Raw genomic sequence first — 24826 nt, forward strand, 5'->3', positions numbered from 1 at the left:
TTAAATAGATTTAGGACCCAGGTTTTTTTTTTTTTTTTTTATAAAAAATGATGACATTGTTGTTTGAATATTATGAGTGAAAGTGTGTCAATGTACTTACTTGTTATTGTCTATGTATTTATTTGAAACTACGTTGCTGCCCCTTGCCAGGACACTCTTGTAAAAGAGATTTTTAATCTCAAGGAATTTTTTTAATCCTGGTTAAATAAAGGTTTGAATGAATGAATGAATGAATGAGACCGGTCTCTTTCCCGTGCATGCACACTGGGTGTCTTCGTGGGTCCAGGAAGGGAGCGTTGAGGGACTCCCGCACCACTAGAGACGTGAGCTGCTGGACCCGCGGAATCTTGGGGGGTGGACTCATTTAAAATAATGTAATCATCAGGTTTTAGCCAGATTTCTGTCAAACAGAGCACATCTAGATTATGATCAGTGATCATATTATTTACAAAAAGTGTTATCGTAGAAAGGGATCTAATATTCAATAAGCCAAGCTTTATAATTTGTTTATCCGTATTGCATCTGTTTTTTATTTGTTGAACCTCAATTAAATTGTTACTCTTAACTTGGTCTGGACGTTTTTGTATTTGTTTAGTTCGAGGAACAGACACAGTCTCTATAGTGTGATATCTAGGTAAAGGGAGTCTCTATGTGCTGAGAATTAACTGACCTCTGTGACGTGAGGTAGCTAGCAGATGGTCGGTTTAGCCAGTCTGTCTGCTTCCTGACCTGGGCCTCAGTTAGTCAAGTATAAACCCAGTTAGTCAAGTATAAGACTATTTACCATATTTCTAGAGAGAAGAGTGGCGCCACCCCAGGAGGGATGAAGACCATCTCTTTTCAACAGGTCAGGTCTACCCAAAAAGCTTGTCCAATTGTCTATGAAACCTATGTTATTCTGCGGGCACCACTTAGATATCCAGCTATTGAGTGATGACAATCTGCTATGCATCTCGTCACCACGGTAAGCAGGGAGGGGACCAGAGCATATTACAGTGTCTGACATCATGCTTCCAAGGTCACACACCTCTTGTCACACACCTGTTATTTTTAGTGATCTCTCACTGACGAAGTCATCATTAGTGCCTGCATGAATAACAATCTTACTGTATTTACGTTTAACATTAGCCAACACTTTTAAATTTGCCAAGATGTCAGGCGCTCTGGCTCCCGGTAAACATTTGATTATGGTGGCTGGTGTCTCTATATTCATGTTCCGTACAATAGCCAAAAACTAGAGCACTTTCATCAGGTTTCTCAGTGGGTGCATGACTGAGTGGGGAGAACCTGTTTAATGTTTTGATCGGAACAGAAGAGCGGTGTTTTGACCCACGACTATGCTGCCTCACTGTCACCCAGTTGCCTGCTGCAGGGGTTCTGTTACTGGAACTGAACAATGTACAGAAATCCCTGAGCTAAACACATCCAAAGCCATATCTAGAGCCCTAACATTCTTAGGCTGGGTTCACACCCCAAGCTGCAGCAGAGCAGAAGCAGCGCGGGGCTATTTTGCTTTCACACCGGCAGCGGAGCGCGCAACTGAACAGCGGATTTTGTACTCAGAGTACTCTATAATGGGTACGTTCGCATTGCTTTATTTCCATTTAAAATACATTTAAATAAAAAGACTTGGCAAGAAGCTTTTTTGATTAACCCTCTATGGTACGCATATGTTCTAACCATGAAATATTTTTTTTAAATAAGTTTTTATTACATGAAATAGCTCCAATTATACAAATCCAAAAAGATTTTGTAAAAATTTTCTTTAGGGGGAGGGGGGGTATTTAGGAAAACGTTGCCATATGGCAACAGTGTACCAAATGAAAAATGGCCAAAAAAGTAGTTTTTCTATTAAATTATGATTATCTTTTCTATTTAAAATGACATTTCCTTTAAATATTGATAGATTGTTATACTTGGAACTCGTCCAAACCAAAAGTAGGTAGGTTCCTATCATTTAACCTTAAAAATGGTAACTAAAAGTATTATTATAATGCTTGCAAACTGACAAAATCTTTGCTTTTGTACCATATATGGATATAAAATTAATCAACAGTGCTGCGTTTGACACTGTCGATCATAACATACTACTAGAGAGACTGGAAAACTGGAAAACTCAAATGGTTCAGGACATACTTAGAAGGGTGAGGCTATTATGTGAGTCTAGGAGAGCATAAGTCTAAGTGGATGTCCATGACATGTGGAGTCCCACAAGGCTCACTTCTTGCAACGCTCTTGTTTAGCCTGTATTGGCTAAAACACATATATTTCATATTTATTTGACTCTTTAACTTTAGCACTCTCTATTCTAATTCTATAACTAAAAAAGGCCTTTTTAGACTTGCACTCTATGTATTTAATAACAGCTGGTTTTCTTAAAAAAAATATATTTTTATTATACAATTAACAAAACAAATTGATCAAAGTTCAGCTTCAGCAACTAATTAAGGTCTTCAGGATCATTTAAAAATTAAAGGCAGGTATATATGAATAGGTTTGAAGCTAAATTTTGCAGGACAGTCGATCGCCAGGTAGGGTTGGGCACCCCTGCTCTATTCTTTTCCTATTCTATCTTTTTATAATTTTTAAATATTTTTTTTATTGATATATATATATATATATATATATATATATAAAACCTTGCTACGTGTACTAAATTAAGCTAAATGAGACTTGTTATAGCACTTGCATATCATTGCTCTTTTGTTGATTTTGATTGCTACCATTCTCCTCATTTGTAAGTCACTTTGGATAAAAAGGTCTGCTAAATGGCTAAATGTAATTCAGGCAGGAACCACTTTGGCAAGTTTACTTGAGTTTATTGAAAACAATTTATCTTTGGCGGTATGGTTCCTTATTGGGGTTCTTGCTCCCAGAATAATTGAACATACAAGAGCTTTAACATTAACCCCCCGGAACCACGAGTTTAGAAATACATGACATTTAAGACTTTAAAAGACTTTAAAACAAACAGTGATTATAATGCAGATGTGGCAGTGGGACGTCTATCCTGTAACCTGGTTATCTCAGCAGTGAGGTCAATCCCAGCTAAGATTTTGAAAGCCTTAGTGATCTGAAACAAGAAGGTACACAGTAATATGCTCATGCATATAATGGGGAGGGAAGGAGGGTTGCGAGCCGTTGATCATACAGAGCAGTGGTGCCACATATATATGTCCCGTGTCTAATAGGAGAGTGGTAGTGATTGGAGTGATTTGACAGCTGACTGCATCAGCTGGTCACAGCCTATGCCTCCGTGGCCTGACTGAAGTAACGCTGTGCTCGATTTCAGGCAGGAACTACTTTGGCAAGTTTACTTGAGTTTACTCAACACAATTTATCTTTGGCGGTATGGTTCCTTATGGGGGTTCTTGCTCCCAAAATAATTGAACATACAAGAGCTTTAACATTAACATTAACATAAAAAAAAAAAAAAAAAAAAAAAATATATATATATATATATATATATATATATATATATATATATATATATATATATATATTTATTTATTAAGGGACCGTGCACAATTTTTTACATAAAATTCACATTTCATGCATTGCACCGGATTTAGCCAAATGCCAAAATACCGATATGTTAACATACAATGAATACATACACACATACTGTCAGGGCCTTAAATGGCTGTAAAATAAATAAATCAGTCAGTCAATTTATCTACAACAGTCTTAGTGGTTACATAGTTGGTTTGATTTTAAAATAGATTTTAACTTAAATTTAAAAAGACCATGAGTTTTACACCCTGTTATGTCCTCTGGTAGGGCATTCCACTGATTAGTGGCTTTCACTGTAAAAGATGACAGCCCAAATGCAGAACGACGAAAGGGAACTAGACAATTACTCATATGCGATAGTCTGGTTGATCTCACAAAAGTTTCACAGCGAAGATGAATAAAGTCACATGATACAGAAGGAGCCAGACCGTGAAAAATTTTGTGAACCATACACATGCTTGAATAAAGTCTAAAATTATAGAGTGAGAATCATGCCAAAACCTCTCACACACACAAAACGTGTTTTACTCACACCCAACGATTCACAAACAAACTCAGTGTGGTTTGAAAAAATACAAAACATCACTCACAAACTAATGCATTTGGTTCTGCAAATAAAAAACGTAGCTATCAAACAAATACAGTACGCTTTATATATACAAATAAACTTATTTCTACAATGACAAAAATATCCTCCAACTACAAACTAAAATCTTTCAAGTACAAAAAAAAAAAATCCTTCAATTAAAAAAAAAGCTTCAAGTACAAAACAAAATTCTACAAGTACGAAAAACTGTCACGTGACTTTTGGCTCTAATTTTTCGCCTTGCTGATCCACAACCGAAATGCCTTCAGGTCCACACACATGCTAGTAAACTTACGTTTGCATTTGGATCAGCAAGGCGAAAAATTAGTGCCAAAAGTCACGTGACAGTTTTTCGTACTTGTAGAAATCTGTTTTGTACTTGAAGGATTTTTTTTTTGTACCCTATAAAGATTTTAGTTTGTACTTGGAGGATATTTTTTGTCATTGAAGAAACACGTTTCTTTGTACATGTAAAACGTACTGTATTTGTTTGATAGCTACGTTTTTTATTTGCAGAAAAAAATGCATTAGTTTGTGAGTGATGATTTGTATTTGCAAACCACACTGAGTTTGTTTGTGAATCGTTGGGTGTGAGTAAAACACGTTTTGTGTGTGTGTGAGGTTTTGGAATGATTCCCACTCCATATAAATTATATGTCTCTGTAATTGATCCTACAAGACTGAAAATGGTTAGGTTTTTTATCTAAATTTTTTAACTTCTGTTTATATAGCGATTTCAAGGGTTTAATCAAAACATGTTTTGAGAGAGTAATACCTCTCATTATGTTACATCAAAACATAATGAGAGGTATTACTGCCTGAAGAACCCCCCAAAACCAACCTTGTTCCATTCCTGCAAAGAGAAAAGACAGTGTTATTGAGATATTCTTAATATAGCCTACTGGCTAGTGAAGGGGTATTCTCCCATTTAATGAGGCAGAGAATAGCGGGCCTCTCTTTAATTAAGTAGCTGGTAATAGCAGTGAAGGGTATTCTCTCCAGCGGGAGAACAGCAAGAACAAGCATGATGTCACTGAGCTTGGTATGAGGGGTAGGAGAGTAGCATGAAGACCCCCCAAAATTGTTCTTGTTCCATTCCAGCAAAGAGAAAAGACAGTGTTATTGAGATGTCCTTAATGCAGCCTTGCTAGGAGAAGGATGAACAGCAGTCCCCTGCAGCTATAGCAGCAAAGTGTGTTCTCTCCAGCTGGAGAAAACAACATTCTCCCCCTTTTTTTCTTATTCTCCTTCTCCATTTAAGGTCTTTTTTCTCCTTCTCCTCCATTTATTTTTTAATTTTTATTATTTACATAGCAGCAAGGGTGTTCTCTCCAGCTGGAGAAAACAGCAGTCCTTTTCCTTTTCTCATCCTCCTCCTCATTCTTCTCGTTCTCCATCTCCTTCTCCATATCCTTCTTCTTATCCTCCATCTCCATTTCCTTCTTCTCATCCTCCATCTCCATTTCCTTCTTCTCATTCTCCTCTTCATTCTTCTCATCCTCCTCTTCATTCTCCTCCCTCCCTTGCGGTCAGTGTTATTTGTTATTCATTATTAAATGTACGTAGTACAAAATATCCACTGGTTATAACCAACGCTTCTATATTTAACTGTAGATCATGCTGTAGACCATTACTCTGCCTCAGAAGTCTGTCCAAAATCGGTTCATGAGGAGAAAACAGACATGTCAGCCGGACACTCTGTTCCTGTTAATGGCACTCATGCAGTACTCGCATACTTATCACAAATGAAGTAAATAAAATTTACATTTTAAAAATTTGTCAAATACACAGGGCATTTCAGAATGTTCACTGCTTAATACGGCATCATATATTTCAAGAATAAATTATCATATGCTTTTTAAATACTAATTCAGAGGGGTATATATGCTTTGATTGGTGTAGGATGATGAAGTGACTCAATACAACAGCCGACTACATTAAAAGGCTTTTACCATTCTCAAACACAGACCATTCTGTGTGCACAGTCAGCGGAAGCTCCCAAGTGAAGCCGGCAAAAGCATGAATCCCTCCTATGCAACGGCATTAATAGCATGTGATGCTGGACAATATATAAACCTCACAAGCAAGCAGTCCCATATCTTGATAGCTTTAATCAAATACCTTCTTAGTGTGTGGAGTGGGGTGGGATCGCCCTACGGAAATAGGAGTAGCAAAGGGTGGTCTTTTAAACGTTAAATGATCAGCGTGCACCTGTAAGCAGTACGCCATACGGTCAGAACTCTAACTTAGGCAACAGCATAAGCCCTTATCGGATACGTTTTGCATTGATACGAGCAACATTTATGATCTGTACATTTAGTATCAAGCACTTGATCAATACACTAGTTTGAGCAACAGCAGATCATTGATTAACCCAGTCTGTTGGAGTAGTCGGATAAGTTTGATGAAAGCATCCCCAATAGATGAGCCTGAAGCAGCAGCCCATTTATAATGTGGTAATATGATAGCATGCCTCGCAACATAACTGAACAATAGCTTTTACAATAAGCAATATCTGAAGCATGTTCGCCAAAATAGCACTAGGCAATAAAATGAAAGAACTTTGGTCATAGCCTATAACTCTGTGGCCTGACTGAACTAACGCTGCGCTCGATATGTAAATGACTCCACAGGTATTTTTTGCTTTTGTAGCTGTAAAGTCAGTCAATAAACAAGCACTTTGTGGCCTCCACTTTTTCTTGTGTGCAGGTGAATTCCTTTGAGCGCGGTCAAAGATAATGGGTGTTTCTCAAATGAAAGCCTGCATCCTTCCTAGTTATGTCCTTCAGAGTCTTGTAGGCTCAAGTCCTCCTCTGCAATAAACTCTAGAATGTGAAAGTCTAGTAAGTGCGAATGGCTTCATCACATATGCCCCTGCCCTCACTGTCATGGCACAAAAACACTAATAAAACATATTTGCCAATGGGACGATGTAGTCCACACCTCCTATAGAGGATTCATACACAAAAACAACAACAACAACAGCAAAACCAACCCAGGCAATACATCATAATAAATGAAAATAATAATTATTAAGTTGCTGGGCCATGTGGCAAACTAAGTGTTAAGTGCCTGGGATTACTATTTTAGTAAAATTAATAATTAACTTAACTAATTTGATGTAATGACTTTTTATGTGATATTTTAATTTATCCCAATATATTATTAATATATTATTCTTTATTTTAACCTTATTAATGTAATACTTTGTTCATAATGTCATCAAATGCACCCATGTTTTTATTACCTTTACATTTAGTCATTAAGCAGATGCGTTTATCTGAAGCAGCTTACACATGAGGAAAACAGAAGCAATCATAATCAACCAGAGAGCCATGATATACAAGTGCTATAACAAGTCTCAGTTAGCTTAACGTAGTACACATCAGTGATGCGCGGGTTGATCCAAAATGAGCTAGTGCCTGCTGTCACCCGCAGTTACCCGTGGTTAAGAGTCATCCAATTTTTTTTTAATGATATTCGGGTCGCGGTCGGTCAGGTCGTTTGAAATAAAGATGCCAATTAAACCTTTATAATTTACATTTTATTGGCTGAATAACTGGCGCGAACTGAGCATCTGTTCCTCTTTTTCAGTTGACCCTGCCTAATAAATACACGGATACGTCCATAGGCGTAATGTTAACTTATGTTATGTTATGTTAAGATTCTGAAATAGCTAAGAAAAAAGCTGTAGAAACTTTAGGTGATATTTTGGGTCAGGCAGTGTGTTAATATTTTATTTTTATTTTATAATATAGTGTTCCTGTAGCTCAATTGGTAGAGCGTTGCACTATCAAGCGCAATGTTGGGGGTTTGATTCCCCAGGAACACATGAATGCATTGTAAGTTCTAAATGCATTAATTTTATTTAAAATTGAATATTACAGAAAGCTTGAAATTTCTACTTTTAAACGATAATATTCAAACCAAAATAAATAAGCTACTCTCGGATTATGTAATCCATATGAAATGTGAAATTTATCTCTGGTGTTCATGGCAAGTCCGCTGCGACACAGAAAACACCAGTTTATTACTAAACAATCAAATGTCTCCTTGCTAATATAGACATATTCATAATCATTACTTTAACCAGTTATTTGTGGCAAGCCTTATGTGTGCGGTCATAACGCTTATTATCCTTTAGGCTATAGCCTATTTAAGTAATTAAATTAATAAAAAGGGGTGACGCATTTACTACTTTTAAAAAATGGGTCAGGAAGCGGGTAGTGTAAAATATTTTCTTTTTCTTATTTTGCAGTCCGAGTTGCAGGCAGGTTAGTTGAAAACATCAGTCGGGTGCGGGTTGTTTATACATTGCCCCACGCATCACTGGTACACATAGCAATGTTTTATTATTATTATTACTATTATTATTATTATTATTATTTATAAAAAAACCGATAGAATAGACAAAGAATAGAGTTCCCGATTCCAATTTACCTAATTAATGCAGCCTAAAAATCATTCACCGGATTTGGATATTAGAAGTGTATAAGTGTGTGTAAGATTAAAGAGATGGGTCTTAAATCTAGATTTAAACTGCAAGATTGTATCTGCCTCCCGAAAAATGTTAGGTAGGTCAGGCACTAAATAGGAAAAGGATCTGCCGCCCCCAGATGATTTTGAAATTCTAGGTATTATCAAACTGCCAGAGTTTTGAGAACACAGTGGACAACAAAATGTTCTAGTCTATGCAAAAGAATGTTGTGGTCAATAGTTTTGAATGCAGTGCTAAAATTCAATAGCACTAATAGAGAGATAAAACCACAATCAGATGATAAGATCTGTAATTTGTAACGTAAAGGAGAGCAGTCTCAGTACTATCATATAGTCTAAATCCTGACTGGAAATCCTCACAGATACCATTTTTCTCTAATAAGGAATATAATTGTGAGGATACTACCTTTTCTAGTATCTTGAACAGAAAATGGACATTCGAGATTGGTCTGTAATTAACTAGTTATTTGGGGTCAAGTTGTGTTTTTTGATGAGAGGATTTGATTTTGGGGACATATCTTAATGACAAATTAATAATAGTCAGAGGAGGATGTATGACTTCTGGAAGCACCTCTTTTAGAAGCTTAGATGAAATAGGGTCTAACATTCAGTACATGTTGTTAGTTTAGATGATTTAACAAATTTATACAATTCTTCCTCTCTTATAGTAGAAAATGAGTGGAACTGTTCCTCAGGTGATCTGTAGTGCACTGTCTGATGCAATACTGTAACTGACGGTTGCATGGTTATAATCCTATCTCTAATAGTATCAATTTGAGGAGTAAAATAGTTTAATCAGGACGACTTCTGTCAAGTATATTTATGACAATTATTTTGCAGGTAGTGTTGGCGGTTTGGTTATGTTTTGCCCCCCCCCCCCCCGTGGTACAGAACAAAACCATTATGCATATATAATTTCAATTCACAATTACATGTTTTGTAAGCATGTGTGATAAAGACTGCTACCAATGAAGTGACTGTAAAGAAAGAATAAAGTTAGATCGTATTACAGGTTCAGTTGGTGGAGTTGGGGTCGGAGGAGGGAGTTAATTGCAAGCAGCGATGACATGGAATAGACGCTGAAGAATAGGAATTTAAAAATAGACCGCATGTGATAGGTGTCAACACTGGATTGGTACACATAAGGAACAGCTGACTGTCGGCTGATGCAAGCATGACTAATGTGGCCTGCCTGAACTAATGCAATGCTGAATTTCAATCAGAACCACTTCCGTCAAGTATATGTAGGACAATTATTTTGCAAAAAGTTAGTGTTGGCGGTATGGTTATGTTCTGGGAAACAATCCACATGCCTGTCCATGCAGCCATGCTTGGACAGAGTGGGGAGAACAGCAAGACAAAGCCCCAAAACAACCATAGGCCAAAACTCCCCAACACAACTGATGCAGTTTGAATGACCAGCAATTAGAAAAGTTGCTTACTATATTTATGGGGGAAGCATCACCCCAACTCAGAAAGGAAGCATACAATAAGCACGTTGTTTAAGCTGCTTATGCAAATATTTGAATGTATGGGGAAGCATACACCCCTAGCAGCAGCAGCAGTTTAATGTGACAGCAGTTTTTATATCATCCAATTTAAGTGTCTAAAATGCTGTAAAATCACATTAAGGGGGAAGCATACACCCCTAGCAGCAGCAGCAGTCTAATAGGACAGCAGTTTGTATATTATAAAATTTTAAGTGTCTAACATGCTGTAAAAATCACATTAAGCGGGAAGCGTCACCCCAATTTAAGCAATCGAGGATGTGCAAGAAGCAGGTTTCTTAAAATGCTCAAAGTGTACATAACATAGACGGTTTCACCTGATCTCATTGTTAATCTTGAGTACCTATAGAGCAGTACTGCATCCTTGTCTCCAAAAAGTATTTAGTTTGTCGTATTTGTAAAAGGAAAATACAGCTTTCCGATTCTCTACGGAAAAAGCAGAGCTTCTGAAGGCGTGCTGTGGGTGGAGCTATAATACTGATGTTTCACGTTGTTTCAATTCTATATTTTCACTTACCGTATTTTTCGGACTATAAGTCGCACCTGAGTATAAGTCGCATCAGTCCAAAAATACGTGATGACGAGGAAAAAAACATATATTAAGTCGCACTGGAGTCACATTTATTGTGAACCAAGAACCGAGAGAAAACATTACCGTCTACAGCCGCGAGAGGGTGCTCTATGCTGCTCAGTGTAGGCTACAGGAGCACAGAACAGCATAGAGCGCCCTCTCGTGGCTGTAGATGGCAATGTTTTCTCTTGGTTAATTTCTCTTAGTTCATTACTCTTGGTTTATGTAAAATTCATTTTGATAAATAAGTCGCACCTGACTATAAGTCGCAGGACCAGCCAAACTATGAAAAAAAGTGTGACTTATGGTCCGGAAAATACGGTATGCGCTGATTTCCAACACAAGACAGGAATCTGATGCAGTTGTACTTACATGAATGGGGTCTTTTCCCATGTTTTAATAGCAAACGGTGTGCAAATCCGGCATCAACCTGGGCCTTGTTTATAAAACATTCATTACTGAAATGACGAGAACACTCCACTTGCTACACTCCATTGCTGCCCCGGAAAATAAACTGCATCCACTGTTTGTGTAACGCTGGGTATTTTGGAAAGCTGGACACGGTAAACTTTCCCTCACATCCAAAAACACACATAATTGGAGACATTCTCAAACAAATCATATGCAGCGATGTCGACGGTTTCCAGATGAAGCGCGTTTATGGTACAGTCTCACTCTCCTCTGGCCGACGTATAAGGAGTTCCACCATCGTCTACGTCATTAGATCCATGTTAAAAAATAAATAAATAAAAAACTTGCCGAAACTTGGACCAAACCTGAAGTAAGATTTTCAGCACAGAAATTCTCCATCATTCGTCCAAATTATTTTTTTAAACTTTGGTCATGTTTAGCACAAAAATCCATCTCTTTACATCTCTTTAAAACTGCAACACAAAGTCAATAAACTGTCCCAGGGTCCAGCTAGGGTTTACTTCTGGTAAATTCAAGCTTATCTTAGCATCAAGACCACTCCAGAAACAGTCCTTTACCAGATCCTCATTCCCAGGCAAAAGGTGACTAGATTCAAGATTCAAGATTTTTATTCATCACATACAAAATTATATATAGCATATATTTGTCTGTTTTATATTTGTCTGTTTCTCTCTTGTTCCGAGGTCACCGTGGCCACCAGATCCATTCTGTGTCCATATCAGAGGGTCACTGCAGTCACCCGGATCCAGTACGTATCCAGACCAGATGGTGGATCAGCACCTAGAAAAGACCTCTGTTGCCCTGAAAGACAGTGGAGACCAGGACAACTAGAGCCCCCGATACAAATCCCCTATAAAGACCATGTCTCAGAGGACCACCAGGACAAGACCACAGGAAACAGATGATTCTTCTGCACAATATGACTTTGCTGCAGCCTGGAATTTAACTACTGGTTTCGTCTGGTCAGAGGAGAACTGGCCCAACTGAGCCTGGTTTCTCCTAAGGTTTTTTTGTCTCCATTCTGTCACCGATGGAGTTTCGGTTCCTTGCCACTGTCGCCTCTGGCTTGCTTTGTTGGGGTCACTTCATCTACAGCGATATCATTGACTTGACTGCAAATAAATGCACAGACACTATTTAACTGAACAGAGATGACATAACTGAATTCAGTGAACTGCCTTTAACTATCATTTTGCACTATTGACACACTGTTTTCCTAATGAATATTGTTCAGTTGCTTTGACACAATGTATTTTGTTAAAAGCGCTATATAAATAAAGGTGACTTTGACTTTGACTATATAAACAGCAGTGAAATGTGAGTCAGGTCTGCTCCATGGACAGTGCAATTATTAAAGAGAACAACACAGATGAAAATATACATAAATATAGCTATGTAAGACTGAAATAAAAGTAAACAATAAAAATATAAGAATAAAATATAAAAATACTTATATTGTAGAATTAAATATAAAACGCAAAATAATGTGAATTAAAGTAAACTGTAGTCTTAAATATTAAGATATACAGGGATGTACAATGTGCATATGTGCATTTTACTGTAGTTTTAAATATTAAGATACACAGGAATGTACAAGAAGCAAATGCGCAAACAGGGTGACACTGTCAGTGTATCTGTGTGAGGTAGTGAATGATTTATATCTTACTGATAAAGTGAACATTAAGAGGAGGCATGAGGATGTTAAGAGGCTGGTTTTGAGTTTAGGAGCCTGATGGACGGGGGGAAGAAACTCCTGCCAAGTCTCTCGGTTTTTGCCATCAGGCTACGGTAGCGCTTACCAGATGGCAGCAAAGAAAAAAAGATGGTTACAGGGGTGGGTGGAGTCTTTGATGATTTTAGCAGCTCTACTTCTGCAGCTTTTGACACAACATGTTGTAGATGTCCTGCAGAGAGGGGAGAGCAGACCCTGAAATGCGCTCAGCTAAGCGCACAACTCCCTGCAGGGCTTTGCCGTCTTGACTGGAGCTGTTTCCATACCACAATGAGATACAATGAGTCAATACACTTTCTATGGCCCCAGAATAGGAAGTTTTTAGGATTATTGGTGAGACCCTGAATTTCCTCAGCTGTCGCAGATGGTACAGTCTTTGCCTGGCTTCATTAACCTGTGTTTGAATGTGAGTAGTCCAAGTCAGGTCCTCGGAGATGTTTACACCAAGGTACTTGAAGCTGCTCACCCTCACCACAGGGGTCCCGCTGATCAAAAGAGGTGTATAGGGCTGCTGCTGTCTTTTCCTGAAGTCACAATCAGTTCTTTAGTTTTGTTCACATTCAGAGAGAGACAGTTGTCCTGGCACCATGATGTTAATCAAGTATGCAGTCTCATTATTGTTGTGAATGAGGCCCAGAACCACAGTCTCATCAGCAAATTTGATTATTTGTGGAGCTGTGCGAAGACTAGGATTGGAGCTAAACTTTGCAGGAGAGTCGATCGACAGGAGCAGGGTTGGGCACCCCTGGTCTAAAGTATCTGGGATGGAGGAGCAGATGTAGTTTTTAACCAGTCCCTCAAAGACCTTCATGACTATTGATTTGAGGGCAACTGGACGATAGTCATTCAGACAAGAGGGTTTATTGATCTTAGGCACAAGGATGATGACAGATTTTTTTGAATGAGGTGGGAGCCACCGAAGTAGCAAGAGACTCATTAAAAATGGATGTAAACAAACCAGCGAGCTGATCAGCGCAGGACCGCAGAACACGGCCAGAAATCCCATCAGGTCCGGCTGTTTTCCTTACATTCACTCGCTTTAGTGCCCTCTGAACCTCGTCCTCCAACACGGTGATCGCATGATGATCGCTGATCTGACTGCTGCTACCTGACGCGCTAATCGGCAGACTCACACTGCTTAGATTGCTTTCAAAGCGGCATTAGAAAGTGTTTAGCTCGTCAGCCAGCGACGGATCTGCTCTCACCTCTGCAGAGGATTTATGTCCAAAGGCACAGATGGTCCTTAGGCCTTGCCACATGCGTCGCAAGTAATTTAGCTGGAAATGTGACACTATGCGTTCCCTGTATCGGGGTTTGGTGGCTCTTACTGCGCGTCGGAGAGCATAGCACGATGCTTTGTACTTGCTCATGTTTCCTGACAGAAGACCGGCATTGTAAGCAGCAGTGCGTTTGCTTACTGCTGCACGGATTGATCTGTCCACCCACGGTTTCTGATTTGAGAATGTCCTTATAGTTATTGTATCTGTAGCTTGTTCGGCTAGCATGTTTACAAAGCTTAATGCTACATCTGTGAACTCGCTGATGTCAGATGAACTTGCGCGAAACATGTACCAGTCTACATCATCAAGAGCAGCCTGTAACGTTGCTTCTGATTGGGCAGACCATCGCGTCACCACCCTCTGCACCGGGGGATCTTAAATGAGCCGTTGTTTATATTCCGGTGTGAGGAAAATGGCGGCATGGTCCGATTTGCCGAAAGCCGCTAGTGAGTGAGCTTTGTAGGCATTCTTAAACTAAGTGTAGCAATGATCCAGTGTATTCGGTCCTCTGGTTGGACAGGATACATGTTGATAAAAATTAGGCATAACTTGCCTGAGTTTGGCTTTGTTAAATTCCAACGCCTGCATGTGAATAGGGATGGGTATCGTTAAGGTTTTAACGGTATTACAACTCTTACCGATACTGCTTAACGGCCCGGTACTTTAACGGTATTCTTATCGGTACTTTGAAATTGTGTTAGGCAGTCAGAAACTTTGCATTTCTCTGTCTGCACATAATGCACTTTTGAAAGATGCTTTGACAGATTGCTTGTGTTTCCGCCCTTACATGCAAAAATGTTGTTGCACTTATGACAACCACCATTGTCTGCATCAACTCTAGTGAAGTAACCACACTTTGGAACGTTTTGCTGTCTCCGTCATCGTCACTCTTTGTATTAAGCAGGAGTTTTTGTACTGTAAGGGGCCATTCACATATTGCGTCTAAAAACGCGTGGAAAACGCTAGGCAAAGCCAACATTCTGCTGTTGCTCAACCATGACCTGCTCTCTCCACGAAGACGCAGAAATTTCAGCAATGGATAAATGGATTTGCAGCACTAAAAACTGCTTGCAGTAGCACTGCTACTAAATTAATTTAAAAATCCACATACAGCTATCAGCTGTTCCTTCATCTTGGCTGAGCTTTCAACGTTGTTAACTGCGTTGCCAACTGCAGTGCGCTTGCGGCATTCTGAAAAGTTGAGAAGTTTTTAACTCGATCCGGTGCGGACGCGCCTGAAAAAAACGAGTTTGTCGCACCGCGTCCGCGTCACTTCCATTATGAGTGCACATACCGCACGCCTACATTTGAAATAACGAACTTGAGCGCGCAAAATGCGTGATATGTGAACGGCCCCTGCGTGTGTTTGCGCTGCGCTCATTCTTGTTGTGTGTGTGTGTGTGACTGACAGCCTCCGCGGCACACATGAGAGACCTCGCAGATCTCACAGACAAACTTCTTAATAATATCGCAATTTAGAAATGTTTGGTAAGATAAAATTTGCACGATAACATTATAAAGCAAATCTCTTCGCCATCGTCACTCTTTATTATTAAGCGGGAGTTTTCATATATGTGCGGTCGCCGGGCTCGTTGTAGTTTGTGTGTGTGTGTGACTGACAGCCTCTGTACATAGTACATAAATGTTTTTCCCCTCCAGTACCGAAAGCAGAACCGGTACCGTCAGATCTTACTGATACTACTGTCTTTCATAATTTAGCCTCGGGGCCATTTTAATACCGGGTTTCGGTACCCATCCCTACATGTGAATGTTTGTCTCATTTAACCCTGTCATGTTGTGTCCTCAGAGCGATTACATGCTCTAGCTGCGTATTGTTCCAGGTGTAAGAACACAGATGTGTAAATGCTGCTGCAAATATGCTTCATATTTTGCTCTTGCAACCAATGCAAAACAATATTAACCAGGCAATATACACAGCTATATGGATTAAAAGAGTATTCACTTATCTTAGATGCGGATTTCAGGTGTTCTGAAACACGCTGCAATAATTTGATTTGCAAGCAGTGATGCGATCAGTACAATTGTAAGGGGTAAACAGTGGTGTCAAAAGTATTGACATTCATTACTCAAGTAGAAGTATAGATACTAGGGTTAAAAAGACTTGTAAAAGTTGAAGTATCCACTCAAGCTTTTTACTCAATTAAAAGTGTTAAAGTACTGGTTTAAAAAACTACTTAAAGTATAAAAGTAAAAGTAATGTGAGGAAAGAAAATGCTATTAAGATCAAAAGCTTAGGCCGTGCCACAGGGGACTATTGTGCACTACCCCTCCTCTTCAAAAAAACATTTTTCTAAAGGCCATAGGCCATAATGACTATAATGTTATGTTAAAATGTTCATGTTGAAAAATTTGGGATGCACTAGGCTACCTGTTTCAGCAGCATATATGCCCATTGAAAATGAACGCACTTTAGTACAATGCAAATACATTAAAGAACTAGAGATATGATGACCAGTTGCCTATAAGTATTGCTATGGTGCAAAAAGTCAAACTTCAGAGGCATGTCATCAATTACCTTTAATGGAATGTAAATGTACATGGGTCAAAGACGAAAAAGTGTTTAAGCATAAAAAAAAAGTTAAATACTGCTTTAAACTGTTGTAGTTTTTTAATATGTACACGTCAGAATAAGCATGTTGTTTGAATTTTTGCATAAATATTGTGTTACACTGAACGACAATCTAACATTATTTTAACCAAATGTTGACAGTTTATTCTCCAAAAACTTATTTAAAACCTTAAAAGTAGACATTTTACTTACATTTAATGTGCTTTTTATGGACACAAAATCACTTTTGTACATTTCTTTTGATGTGGACATCTTAACGTCTTTGACCCACATCCACGCTTAGCTGCAGGAATCTGCAGGGCAATGGACAAGAACATTAGTCCAGGCTTAGTAACAATTGCTCTTGTATGGTTTTCTATTTACAATAAACATTATAGTGCTGTCAAAATGAATGATTAATCCAAGTGACTGATCAAAATTAAAAATGAAAAATAACTCCTAATCCTGATACCTTCTTGATTGATAGCCTCCTGTATTCAGTACATATGTCTGCTATGTCCAGTGTTCGTTGGTAATGAGTTACAAAGTTGGTATAGCCTACTTATCACAACATTGTCAATCGCTTCGTCAATCGCAAGCAATTATTTATTAAAACATCTCGCTACCGAATTTACCTACAGCAGCTTAATTTGCGGAGGAAGAAGAGAAAGCAATCATTTGGTAAATGAGCCAGTGAGAAATAATAACTTTTAAGAAGGGTCCGGTGCCATTTCGATACTTTTAAAATGGTACCGGAGCCTTGAACCGATACTTAAAAAAAAGAACAAAAAAAAAAAAAAAGAGTGCTGTCTGTCACTGTCTTTAATCAGTTCTGTGAATTACTGTATGTTTATTCTTTATAAAGTAGCAACAATGTCGTTTGTAAAGTACAGTACTGTGCAAAAGTCTTAGGCACATTAGTATTTTCACCCCAAAAAAGGGTTTTAAGCCAGTTATTTTTATCTTTTGCTGTAGTGTGTCAGTAGGAAATATCAGTTTGCCATTAATTTTAATAATAATCTAGTGCGATTTTGAATGCACAAGCAGTCTGTCAACGGCAAAATTAATGTTTGGAAATGTAAACTGATATTTTATACTGACACACTACAGCAAAATATATACCATTCTTTTTTATATATATACCAAAACACCCAGGGCCGGCGCTAGCCATTTGGGTGCCCTAAGCACAAATGCTTGGCGGTGCACCAAACTGTAAATAACCATGCATATCTGCACAGTAGAAATTACTCAACAGAGGGACTACATCTCTATAAAGATATCATGCACTTCAAGTATTATCTTTGTAAGAAAGGCTGTTTTTGGCCACTAGCTTTGTAGATGCGTGTCACACATTGCATGTACACATTACATGCACGTTATTGCCTTTGACCACAATGAATTTGAAGTAGTGCTTATATCTTCACCTTGAAAATGGCAACTTTTCATCGGATTGCTCCTGACTCGCCATTTCTGCTGCTGCTGCAAATCTCTGTGTAGCTGTTGCATGTGTGTGTGTGTGTGTGTGTTTGGCGCCGCTGGCGCAGCCGCATGTGCCGGCATGTGTGTAAAAACACTGGCTCTGATTGGCTACCATGAAACACATGACTCTGCCTTAGCCAATCACAACCGCTTATCTCCTTATTAACCCACCTGCTCACTCACTGTGTGAGCCAGGGGTGCGTTCGGATTGCATAGTTTATTAAATCAATGCATAGTAACGCACCGCATTTAACGTTCAGTAACGTTAACGGCGTTGTAACGACGGGAAAAGTAATTCGTTAGATTACCGCGTTACTGAAAAAATAACGTCGTTACCTAAAGCCGTTCTTTTAAAACTAACATTTTTATTTAAAACATTGTCTTACCTGCAAGCGACGTGCGAGCATCATCCCGCTGTCTCTTCTTTTTTTCCACCCCAGACTCTTGGTGCCTTTTTGAGGCCATGTCTGAGGTCGGTGTCTGCCAAATTTGACATTGATTGAGGCATAATCGAACAGACCAATGGGAGGTGGGGAAGGGGGGGCACCAAAGGGAGACTGGCATAGAGATTCACCTTTTTCTCGACTAATTTGGTCTAGGCCTATATTACTTTTGTATTGCTTTTGTATACTAACATGCTTTTAGAAATATTTTATTTGTCATTTATACTAGTAGCCTATTGTGATGATTTTTTCACGACCCAGATTTTTTGGTGCCCCCCCAAAGCACTTGGTGCCCTACACGCAGTGCGTGATGTGCGTGTGCGGAGCGCCGGCCATGAAAACACCATTCTTTTAAGTGAAAATATTAACGTGCCTCAGACATTTGCACAGTAGCTAGTGTATGTATAAAGTACGTATGATTAGATTAAGTATATTTAAATAAGTTAAAGTATGTGTTCGTTCATATGTGTTAGATTTTCGCTTGAGGAAACAGCTTTACAGTAGATGACCGAACCGACTGCTCCCTCGTGACCTTTTGTAAACCGTATTTCTGACAAAGAACTGCACAGATACAGATATTCTAACAATCTATCTATAAACACATACCTTGTGTCCTCTGTTTGTGTTTGAGTGTGCATGCACTGCTCCGCCACGGTCTGCAGATTGAAGAGCTTGCTAAAAGACGGAGAGGAGACCGGTCTGACGCCGGTTTCATATGAAATTTAAGAGAACTGACTCTGAGGCGATCGCAAATTTGTGTACAGTTTATGGAGCTAAATGCTACAGCCCCCATTATTTTCAGTGACTGTCTGCTTCGCGACGCATATTAAAACATTAAAATTACTTTTAACACTTGCTCTGTTGCGTCCAGTGTAGGCGAAATTTAGTTGTTGTGGCGTGGTGCAGTTAACTCCACATCTGAGCCGCTGTCATTGGAAGACTGCGTGTTGCCAGATGTTGAAGGGGTTCTTGCTGTCATGGACCGCAACTAGTGCTTGTTGGCTTTAAAGCAGGGCAACCTCCTCTGAGGTGCACACGAACACATATAGAGTGTCTGTAATGAGCCGATTTTGTGTATGAGTAAAGAAGCCCTATGACTTCAATTAAATCTTCAAAAAATCTGAAATGATCGTACATTACAGGATTTTTTTCATTATTGTTCATACATCCAACCACAATCAAATTCACTCCATCCGGATGGAGCGATTTATCTGGATAGGTTTTTTTTTATTTTATTTTTGAATGATGACAAGCCGGAATGAAAACAAGCCGAAATGAAATAGCAGTAACAAAGCTATTTTTAAAATGTAAGGAGTAGAAAGTACAAATACTTGCGTGAAAATGTAAGGAGTGGAAGTATAAATTCGGCAAAAAAAATTACTCAAGTAAAGTATAGATACCCCAAATTTCTATTTAAGTAATGTAACGAAGTATTTGTACTTCATTACTTGACACCTCTGGGTGTAAAAAGTAGTTCTCAGTAAGTAATCAGTTTACATTTTACATGAATAAAGCACAAATACCCCAAAAATAATACTTAAGTACAGTAATTTTATAAAATAACTCAAGTATTTTACACCCCTGGTAATACCAATAATCTCAGAACAGTAAGCTAGTATTATAACAAAATTATGGCTTTACAAAAAGACATTAAAATAAAACAAATATGATAACATATGATAAATAAAACAACAAACATGTATTTAACATTTTCACAACTGTGTGTACATACATATCACCTTTCAAATTTGATGTTTATAAACATATTCTTAATATTAATATCAAGCATTTTAGGCAGATGTTGACTACAAAGTTTGTGTTTTCTGCAAAGGTAATTGATTAGTTCATTGTTTTTTATTTTATTTTATAATATTCATATCAAAGATTTCAGCGTTGTGACGGCAGAAGTTTCAAGAATGTTTAATAAGCCTATTGTTTGCAATACGATCCTGCAACCTACATGTCTTGTTATATAGGGCACACAACAGTATTACTTTGTTTTAAGATGTATATAACGCAGTCTCTTTTGATAACTGATGATAATAGCGCTCTGCTCTGGTCCAAGCTTTGCTGTAGAATTGGGACATTTCTGGGGACAACTCCAGTCGGGGACATGACACCAAAATGAGTGTTCAATAAGTATACTGTCATCTATGTGAGAACACATTTTTTTCTTCCTTTTTTTCCAATCTGCGACAAGGACCAGTCTCCCTTTTTTGCAGAATGCTATATATCCGCTGAACCAATCACAGCGCACCATTCCACGCACTGTAAACAGTTACAACCAATCACAGCGCACCATTCCACACACTCAGTAATGCTGGCACTTTGAATACACTCCTGACATGAGACTGGACCCATTTACCTCAAACTCTACACACCTGGCCACATACTTACACACACAGCTGTTCCCCATTGTCATGGAGTATAAATTGTCATCTCACTCACCACTCAGCCTGGTTGAATTAATTGTGTTTTGGAATTCGACTGCTACTGCTACTGCTACTTCATACTGATGTCGGTGCGAACAGCGTGGTCAGCTCGCAAGACTCCTGCGGTGGAGGTGGCTGCTCACTATTTCCCCGAGATGTTGGTGGCCACTCACAATTCCCCAAGGCAGCAGTGACCACTCACAATTCCCCCAAGGCAGCGGTGGCCACTCAGAGAGCACCAGAGGTGGCGGTTGCAGCTCAGAGAGCACCAGAGGTTGCTTGCGGTCCCCATTTGTATTTTGCATTTTGGGAGGCGGGGCTCACTTCTGGCCCTCCCGAGGCAGCGGTGTCCACTCATGATCCATGCGAGGCAGTGGGGCTCGCTTTCAGCCTTCAGGAAGTGGTAAGGCCCGCTGACGTTCCTGCGAGGCGGCGGGGCTCGCTTTTGGCCCTCAGGATGTCCCTGCGAGATGGTGGGGTTTGCTTCTGGCCTTTACAAAGTGTTGGAGCACTTTGTAAAGGCCACCGCACCAAGGCTGCGGTGTCTGCTCACGATCACCCCGAGGCAGTGGTTTCTGCTCACAATCCTTCGAGGCAGTGGAGTCTGCACACCAGGTTCCCGAGGTGGCGAGGTCTGCCATTCGCTGTTCCAAGATGGCAGCTCCACACACACGAGGTTGTTCATGTTCTTGTTCATGATAAAATGTTCTTTTGTTGCTGTAATTAATTTGTAGCATTAACAAGATGACCCTTTGAATTCACTTCGGAAGCGATGACTGATGGATGTATTTTTAGTCCAATGCCGGTATATAACTGTTGATTATTATATAATGTAATTAGTATTGACCAAGTTCAGAGGCTGTCATATGATTAATTTACTATGTTGTGTATTTTCCTCAGTTTCAATATGAAAATACAAACCCGATTCCAAAAAAGTTGGGACACTGTACAAAGTAAAAAAAACAATGGAATAATTGGTAAATCTCATAAACTTATATTTTATTCAGAATAGAATATAGATAACATATAAAATGTTGAAATTGAGACATTTTGAAATGTCATTCTAAATATTGGCTCATTTTAGATTTCTTGAGAGCTACTAATTCCAAAAGAGTTGGGACAGGTAGCAATAAGAGGCTGGAAAAGTTATATGTACATAAGGAACAGCTGGAGGACCAATGTGCAACTTATTAGGTCAATTCGCAACATGATTGGGTATACAAAGAGCCTCTCAGAGTGGCAGTGTCTCTCAGAAGTCCAGATGGACAGAGGATCACCAATTCCCCCAATGCTGCAGCGAAAAATAGTGGAGCAATATCAGAAAGGAGAGTTTGAAGTTATCAAACAGTGCATAATATCATCCAAAGATTCAGAGATTCTGGAACACTCTCTGTGCATAAGAGTCAAGACTGGAAAACCATACTGGATGCCCATGATCTTAGGGCCCTTAGACGGTTCAAAAGAACTGTTCAAAAAAGCAAATGATATGCAAGTGCCATAACAAGTCTTGGTTAGCTCAATGCAGTACACACAGCAAGTTTTTATTTATTTATTTCTAAGTGCTTTATGATTTGTGGGGATTTAAAAAAAAAACAAGTGGGTGTATTTTCATAATTATAAGGTGCTTGTTTTCACACACTGCCAACACAAATTTAAGTTCAAACACCATGTAAAAGAGAATTTTGCATCAGATGTCCCTTTTAAGATCAAACACTTCAAATTTACTTACTTCAGTATTATCTCCAGCTGTGCTTCCATAGTAGATTGAATCTCTCCGTGGCCCGCTCCCTAATCTCCTACAGCTCTGCATACGCAGGGCAGGAGGGCTGAGTAGAAGACTCACAATCAACATTTTCATTTTCCTCAGCAATCTTCTGCTCTTCATGGCTAGAAACCCGCAGAGCACTGGCTGCCGGATCAGAGAATCAATACACTTCCAAAATGTCTTGCTAGTGCTAGTCATAATAGGAATGAAAAATTCCTTAACGCTTCACATGTGCTAATGCAGACAAAACAGTCCCTCAAGATTAAGAAAGATGTTCAATGTTATTGTCATGTTTAGACGTTCTTCCCCATAGTGAACTGTAAAGGATGCAGTGTGTTACCTTGCAACTGAAAAAAAGTCTAATTTTATGGAATGGCCATTTTCCATCTCTCGACTCTGGAGAGCGAAATGTCACAAAAGAAGTGTGTTTTTGGTTGCCAGGGCAAGATAACCCTGCACAGATTACCCCCCCAAAAAAAAAAAAAAAAAAAAAAACAGCATTAAGGGACCAGTGGATGGAGTTTATTTTTACAGAGCATCAACGGAGTTGTGCAAGTGTTTTTGTTTGTTCCCTGCATTTTGAAGATGCTTGTTTTACAAACAAGGCCCAGTTTGACGCCGGATTTGCATATCGTTTATTTCTTAAAGGTGCCATCTGTAATGTTTGGCAAAAAAAAATCAAGTCATACTTCACATTCCATACCAGATGGGGGCAATATGCCTCAATAAAGTGAATTGGTCTACTCTAGAGTAACAAACGAGAAATGGCATATTCTCTATGCTCCGCCCCTACTTTCACAACAACACTACAGCCATAGCCGAAGCCTAACTGTGCGTTCACACCACCGGCGTCGAGAGCATCAAAAATCGCTCTTGCCACTCTGCTCACGACGCTGCAGAAAGATTTGTGAGCGCTCAGACGTTCTAACATAGATCGAATGCTTATTTTGTATTTAAAGCTGCCGCAAAGCAAACAAACTTGTTGATCTCGTGCAGACTAACCACAAGGAGTTATAAGTTAACCTCATTAAATATTGTTGTGGACGAAATACTATGATCCTTTACTTAAAATGAACAATCTCAGACACCTTGGTCCATGTATCACTTTTAATTTATTTTTTATGTCCTTGTACGCAAACAGGGACACATCATAGATTAATACAAACGCTAAACAGCAATAATCAACCTGTCCTTTATTCTGCTTGGGAACTAATGTGCCAACTCTCAAGCATTCACCGTGAGACACACACAATTGACTCTTTTCACACGCTTTCACGCCACACATCAATTTTTTCACGCACAGAAAAACCACAAAGCAAACAGGACAAGGAGACCAACAGACTAGACAGAGCAGGTTAGTTATGCAATAAAACAACGGGTAAGTTACAGATAGCTAATTATCAAACGCAGCTACGGTAACCATCGCTATCATTAGCACGTTTATCGAACAGCCTTCGATACATTTCTATGCTATAACTTCCCGAAAACAAATACACAAACATATAAAACAAACTTCTAGCGAAATACTAACAACATCTAACTTACCAATCGAAAAGAAATGTTGCAAGTTCAGAGTCGAACCTCATTTCTTTCATGTCCATCAGTTGTCTCCAGCGATTAAAAGTAGTGCCGATGTTTACTCTGGTATTCTAATCGGATTTGATTTGTGATTCTGAGCGCAGTTGTTTCCCTGTAGCGGGTGTTGGTCGCTTGCCAAGGGCTTCAGCTATCCTTCTGCTCTCTTTCCTGAACTGAAAGTAGTGGGCTGTACTTTCCACACGATTGACATCAGGTTCAGGCACGCCCACAAGACGTGCGAGTTATTCGTGTATTGCTGGTTGGCTGGTGGTTATGTTGCCCGCATACCGCCTCCCATGGCCAAGACTGGTATTACGACACCTGTCGGGCCGGGGCTAGTAATGCTAATGCTAATTAAGGTTGATATCTCTGCAGCACTATAACTTGACATTTTTTTTATGACATCATCGCCCTTATTTCTTCTCATTCTTTTGATGCGTG

At 39.2% G+C, this 24826-nt stretch overlaps 1 protein-coding gene and 1 long non-coding RNA gene across 8 annotated transcripts in view; one reads left to right on the plus strand and one right to left on the minus strand.

The window, feature by feature from the left end:
• The window catches only part of LOC127989103 (uncharacterized), a 117933-nt gene that overhangs the window by 17874 nt on the left and 75233 nt on the right, over nucleotides 1-24826 (minus strand). The gene's annotated exons all lie outside the window — the stretch shown is intronic.
• Nucleotides 1-24826, plus strand: part of LOC127988917 (integrin alpha-X) — a 121316-nt gene that overhangs the window by 12272 nt on the left and 84218 nt on the right. The window lies entirely within an intron of this gene.

The sequence above is a fragment of the Carassius gibelio genome, chromosome A5, assembly GCF_023724105.1.
Source record: "Carassius gibelio isolate Cgi1373 ecotype wild population from Czech Republic chromosome A5, carGib1.2-hapl.c, whole genome shotgun sequence".
Classification (NCBI taxonomy): Eukaryota; Metazoa; Chordata; class Actinopteri; order Cypriniformes; family Cyprinidae; genus Carassius; species Carassius gibelio.